Here is a 6,901-nt window from a genome sequence, read left to right as displayed (position 1 = left end):
TGATAAGTGTTTGACCTAGAGATAAACATGGTGGAACTTCAATGGCAGTTGGCAGAGCTACCCTCCAGCAGCAGCCTGCAGGACGAACTCAGACCAAGCTACAGTTGCCAGCCAAGACCTATTAGTTGCAGAAGAAGCAACAGAAATGTGAGAAGTAGTGTTACATTGAAAGGCAGGAAAACTAGAGCCTCAGTCTCCAAAATGTGAAGCAGCAGGAGCAGCTGTGATAACTGGAGCAGCAGGAAAAGGCCTGGGATCTGTATAAGCTCTTCAAGACAATGGGAAGATTACACATTAATGAGGCCATGAGATACACAATTTTGCATAACCTAGAGATCAAAGAGCAGCTGGGCCAGCTGCAGGATGCCTTCCACAGGCTAAGAAACAGAAGGAGGAGCTCTCTCGTGTGCTGCACTCAAAGCTCCAAGTGAAGGAAGAAGCTGGACCAGCAAGAGGAGAAGTTAGAAGAATGGAAAGAGATGGCTGAGTTATGTAGTCAAGTGGCTCAGAATCTCAGGAGCTTCATGAACAGCTGCAGGAGCTCAGAGCTACCTGTGAACAGCACAGGGCCTACACTTTGCAGCTGACCTTAAAGAATGAGGCCTTGCTGCAGCACCTGCAGAAGCAGACACAGTTGCTGGACAAAGTTGCAGGACCAAGAAGGACCATCAAAAATTACACAACACTTGTGATGTGCCTTAAAACCACCAGACAGAAGCAGGAGCAGCTATGGGCCCCAGCTGAGCTTTCTGGCTTTCACTAGAGAAGGAGGAGTGAGCAAAAAGGAAAGGGGGTGATTCTACTTGTTGTGACTGTCCTAGAGGACAGACAATCCAAAGACTAGGTGGGATTGTTATCTTTATCCATTGATGAATTAAAGAAGGTGAAGCTTAGCCAGCAGCTGCAGGAGCAACAGACCTACTATGGGTTCCTGGCTAATATGGTAGTCAAGAGACAGAGAAAGCTGAAGCAGTAGGGTTTCTTCTCCAGAAGTTGAAACCACGGGAAAGGAAGCAGGACACACAAGTGCCCAAGAAGACCCTGAAATTCTGCTTCATCCACAAGCTGCCTGGAAAAAGTGGGCTACTAGAGGCAAGTGGATAAACTCCAACATGGATGCAGCCAGCTGTCAAAACCTATCAGCCCCATTGAAGAGTCCCTAGATTTCTATAAAGAACAGATGGAAGTACTGGATGAAGCTATATCAGAAGAAAGATGAGTGTGTCAACCAGCTCTTCCAGGAGAAGGAGAAGAAGAAGGAGCTGCTATTGCTTCTTACAGATGAAGGCACCTGAGTTTCAGGACAAGATCCTGGCAGCCATCCAGACCCCTGTGGATGAGGGACCCTCAGACCTCTCAGGCTTCAGGAAGAGGGAAGTTATGAAGAAGCAACAGATTTTAAAGATTTAAAGCTTGAAGACTATGTGGTTACTGCCCAAGGAGAGGCTGGGGTACCTTGGCATCTCAAGGACCCCTACTACAGAGCAGATTGTGCTACAACAGCTTGCTATTCAAGCACCTATCTGAGCTTACATGTTTGGGCAATAATGGCTGCAGGACTGAGACAAATGACAACTTGGAGATCATTTTTGCATGAAGACCTGGAGGCTTCCAGCTGGGGAATAGGGCTCTTGTTCTCTAACTTACTTTGTCGCCATAGTACTAGGTGGCATACTCTTAGGCCTAATTATAATGAGTGAGAAAGGGGAGGAACCAAACAAACATACCAGAGGCTTCTGGGAGCTGGCCCAAATTCTAGAGACATTTAACAGTCCATTCATTACCAGGAAAGGGGCTCAGGTGTAGGTTTCCACAAAGTGTAAATTCTTTACAAAGGAAGTTGGAGAGTGATGGCACGGTTTTATATTATTATATTATGATAATAATAGAAAATGTTTGATGTCACAGTTTAATAATAGTGTATTTTAATTTCATAACATTACATATTTTACATTTTATGCAATATTTTGATATTAGCATATTGTATACATGATATCAATCATTTCATGATGTATGTTGTATGTCACTAGCATCACTTGGCTTTTTGAAAATGTAAAGAATGCTGAGCTGGGCAATAGTGAATTTTCTTTTTTGTTTGTTAAAAAGTTACAACAGTGATAGTGAGATGAAAAAATAATAAAAACCATGGAAAACAAGAAAACATTACTGCTGAAATCCTGGAACAAAGCAAAGATATGAGATGAACAATAGGAAGTCTAACACAATTGGAGTACAGACTCATGGATTACAGAAATCTAATCCAAAAATAAGAATATAGAATTATGAAATATCTATACATATGGCATATCTTAATAATTTTTGAGTGAAACCTACTGAAATGATACCTCTTGAATATTATTGTTGAATTAAAACATAAAATTCAAACTAATATGTTACTTAGTGGATTAGATTCTGCATGTGTAATGATATACCTTTGACTCAGGTAATAAATTGAAAATTCAGAAACAACTATTCAGTATTTAAATTAAAAAGTAATTACACAAATTGATCGAAATACCAAATGTATCATCTGTCTTAGATTTTCTGTTTATTAACTTAAAATCACATTCCTTATGAAGGAGAAAAATAGCTGAACTAACCTTAATATCTCTAAAATATTTTTTAATTAAAAAAATTCCTCAAAGAAAAAGATTAGTGTAGAAATCACCTTTGAGCATACTCTACAACTGAGGTGTGAAAAATTAAACAAAAGTAATGAATTATATACAGCTCCATATTCATAGCTTTTTAATGAATTATTTTAAAATCTCCTTCATTTTTGAAATCAGTTCAGAATTCTTGCACAAATTAAAATTGGGGAACTACATTACCAATAGAAAATTAATACAGTATTTTTTATGAGATTAGAAGTCCGATGAAAATAAAAAGATTGAAATGGCTCAAGTTGTGAAGCACCAGACAAGCAGGAGGCATTACAATTTACAAATAAAAAGACTTGGATGGTCATCTAATAACTCCACAATGAAAGCTCAGCTAATTTTCAAAATCACAAAATAAAAAGTCACCTACAGTATGGTGGAAAAGTAATTAATTCATAGTACAAAAATAAAAGATACAAAAAGGTAAGAAAAAAAAAAACAGTTTTCCAATCCTGTTCAAATTTAACTTTTGCCTAGCCAAAATAAACAACCCTTGTCACTGTCTAAGGAAATTGTAAGAGGCATTTCCATGAAAGAGGAAGTTAAAGTTGTGGTTTACAGGATGGAAATTCCAACTCCAGATGATATGTAAATCAAATTCCCTAAATGAGAACTCAGGTACAAACCCTTTTCTTGGCCCACCGCCCTGAATCAGAGGACGTATTCCTCCTCTTTTTGTGAAAGGGAACTTTCTTTACACTTTTTTTTTTACCACTTCCCCATTGCTGACACATTATATAGAGAAGTTTCTTGGGGTTGTGGTGTTTCTTTATCTTGACAATGGCAGTGTGAGTTTTTGGAATGTGGTTAAGAGTTCCCTTCTCTGGAGATTCGCTATTGGCTATTTCCAACTATCTGTCAGACCCTTTTTCTCCAATGATAAACCACTACTAGTGAAGATTCTATACGTTGGGAATTCTATAGCAGAGAACCTTCCTCAAATGAAGCAAACCATTAATACTGTACTAATTTGAATTTTATGCACAGTAATCCCATTTTGTTATGAAACATGGAGGTAACATATAATAAAACATAGCATGTAAAAAATGAAGATAAGATAAAGTAGCAACAATGCAACAAGAGAGCAAGGAAATATTTAAAAAATGCTATAAAAATAAACCCATGCAAAAATGAGTCCCCAGTGACTGCTTTTCACCATGAAAGAAGGTGGATCTCAGAATAACAGCAAAAAACAAAACAAAACAAAACAAAACAAAATCATTTAATTCAGTGAGCATTGTTGTTTTCCCAGTAATCCTTGCTACTCAGTAGGCTGAGCTCTGAGGATGGCAGTTCATAGCCAGTTCATATAGGAAAGTCCAAAAGACTCATCTTCAATTAACCACCAAAGTGGAGCTGTAGTCCAAGTAGTAGGAGAAAAAAAAGCAAACAACAACAACAACAACAACAAACCCTCACGAATAGTGCTCATGCCCTAAGTTCAAGCCCCAGGTACATTAGAGAACAAAAAAGCAGTACTGGTTTCAGTGACACAAAGCTCTATAGCAGACTTCTGATTACTAGATCCTGTTACCCATCCTGGGAAGAAAAAAACAGAAACACCTCTATACTAGACCATTGGGGTGTTAAACTTTCTATTATATTGGATTCTTTAAGTTTCAGTACTAATTTCTAAAACTAAAATAAAATAAAATCATTGGAATACTTAGAGAAATAGCTGGTAATAATGGAGAAGAAAGAAAATGCAGGGTTGAACACTAAAGATGAAAGAATGGCTTCAGAAAAAATAAGTCATAATTTTTGGGGTAAAAATGAGGAGAACATTAATTCAGGCAAAGAGATTAATAATAACAATGGCAAAGGTCAATTTACTCATTAGGCATACTGAGTGGTTAACAATAGCCAACAATTGTAACAATACAACAGTTTGCTGTCCAGTTGTGATGGTTCTTTGTTGGTGTCTGTCTTTCACTCTATGTACCCAATTATTGTGCATTCATCCCCGCTGTTATTATCATATTAAGGTAAAAAACAATACTTAGTCAGCACCAGTGGTTCACTCCTGTAATCCTAGCTACTCAGAAAACAGATCTGAGATCTCAGTTCAAATCTGGCCCTGGCAGGAAAGTCGTAGACACTCATCTCCAATAAACCACTAGAAAGCTGGAAGTGGTGCTGTGGCTTAAGTGGTTGAGGGCTCACCTTGAGCTGAAGAGCTGAGGTCTCCCTCAGACCCAGAGTTCCGCAGCACTAATGACAAAATTTTTTTTAAAAAGAAAAATTTAAAAAAAGATTGAGAGTCAATGCCTGAGTGTCAAAGATGCAAACATAGTGTTAGGCTACTATTTCTCTGCTGACAATTCAGATAGGGGATTATGCTTTCAAAGCTAGTGGATCAACAGCAAGAAAGGTACAAAATTTATTATAATAACAAAACCACAAATGGGAAAGGTTATGCCAGGGAAACTAGAGAACCTATAACCCTAAAGAGAATATTCTGATAGGATAAAATTTATAGCGAATTGAATATTGATAATGTGCTCTTGAAATCCAATGTATATAGTTATATGTATATATATGTATATTTATGTCTATGATAATTTTTAGATCATTCTCAAAAACGGCATTGAGTTATTAAATTGTATATTATAATACCACATCATTTTATAATAAAAAGGCATAAATGATATTTGAAATAAAGATAAGAGAAATAGAGTGGAAGAAGAGCTTAGGAACAGATCCTCTACCCTGAGTTCAAGTCCAGCACTGACAGACAAACAACAAGAAAAACAACATCGAAAGGATGAGTCAGTATAGACAATAGACAAGAGGAAGTGATCTCTGAGCCTAGGATCTTTGTTCCCTCATAGTCAGGTGATCAACGATAGTCACGTGATTACTGCTATGAATCAGGCAGGTGATGGGAAAGGTGGGAGGGGCTGGTCTGTGGGCAGATTTAATCCTGATCACAACTCAAGCAAGAGATAATTCTTGTCATCTCAGCTTTGTGCAAATTGTGAATTGGAAGAACTCAGTCAAGGAGATCCTAAGAATAAACACAAGTTTCTATTCCAAAAACAAACACAAACACAGAGAGGACAAGGCCTAAGTGGTAAAGTACCAGCCCAACATCAGGCCTGACAAATTACAAATAATAAAAGTATGGGATGATCACCTGTTAAGAAATACGAACTCAGCTACTTTTGAAGACCCACAAGATACAGTGGATAATGTCAGTAATATGGCCTACAGTCCTGTGGAAAAGTAATAAATGCATAGTTCCATTATAAAACATACACAGAAGTAAAAAACAAAACAAAACAAAATAAAACAAACACAATAAACTTTTCCAATCCTGGACAAACCTACGTTGCACCTAACTCAAATAACCTAAACAAATTGTAAGAAGTAGGTCCTTGAAAGAGGAAGTGAAAGGTGTGGTTGCTAGGATGTAAATTCCAGCTCCTATTGATATGTAAATCAGCTTCCCTAAGCAACCAATCAGAGACTTCCTTTCCTGGACCCACCCTCTTTCAGTATAAATAGAGTGGAAGTCTGAGACTCAGGCATTGCTGAAGATCCTACATCAGCAGGAAGGAGGCCATTTGGAGCTTGGATACTCCAGGTGAGGATTAGAGTGAGAGAATCTACTCCTCTTTTAATTCTTCTCTCCTTGGTTTGGTGGTGGTGGTGGTGGTATTGTTTTGTCGGTTGCAGGGATTGAACCCAGTGGTAGGGCAGTGTTGCTGGGTCACTTTTTGCTCAAGAGTGGGCATTGTCCCTGGGCCACTTTGTGGTCAAAGCTAGTGATTTACCACTGGAGCCACAGCCCACTTGTGATTTTGGAGTGGTTAATTGGAGATAAGAGTCTTTGTCAGGGGGACTTTTTTGGCCCAGGCGGTTTCAAAGCTTGATCCTTAGCTCTCAATCTCTTGAGTAGCTAGGCTTCTACGGGTGAGCCACCAGCACCTCATTAGATTCTAGGAATGATGGACCATGACACTGCCCAGGCCTTCCAGAAAGAACTGAGATGTGCCATCTGTATAAATACTTTCATAGAGCCAGTCACCCTAGAGTGCGGGCACAGTTTTTGTCGACCTTGTCTCTGCCTCTGCTGGGAAGAGACCCAGACTCCAGCCACGTGCCCTGTGTGCAGGGGACCAAGCCAGCAGAGAGACCTCAAAACCAACGTGGTTCTGAGGAGCCTGGTGGCCATTGCCAGAAGAGCCAGCCTCAGGCATTTTTTGAGCTCTGAGGAATACATGTGTGGGACACACAGG

This window comes from Dipodomys merriami, unplaced genomic scaffold, assembly GCF_024711535.1.
Source record: "Dipodomys merriami isolate MVZ:Mamm:240054 unplaced genomic scaffold, mDipMer1.0.p SCAF_503, whole genome shotgun sequence".
NCBI lineage: Eukaryota > Metazoa > Chordata > Mammalia > Rodentia > Heteromyidae > Dipodomys > Dipodomys merriami.
This window is presented reverse-complemented; position numbering follows the sequence as displayed.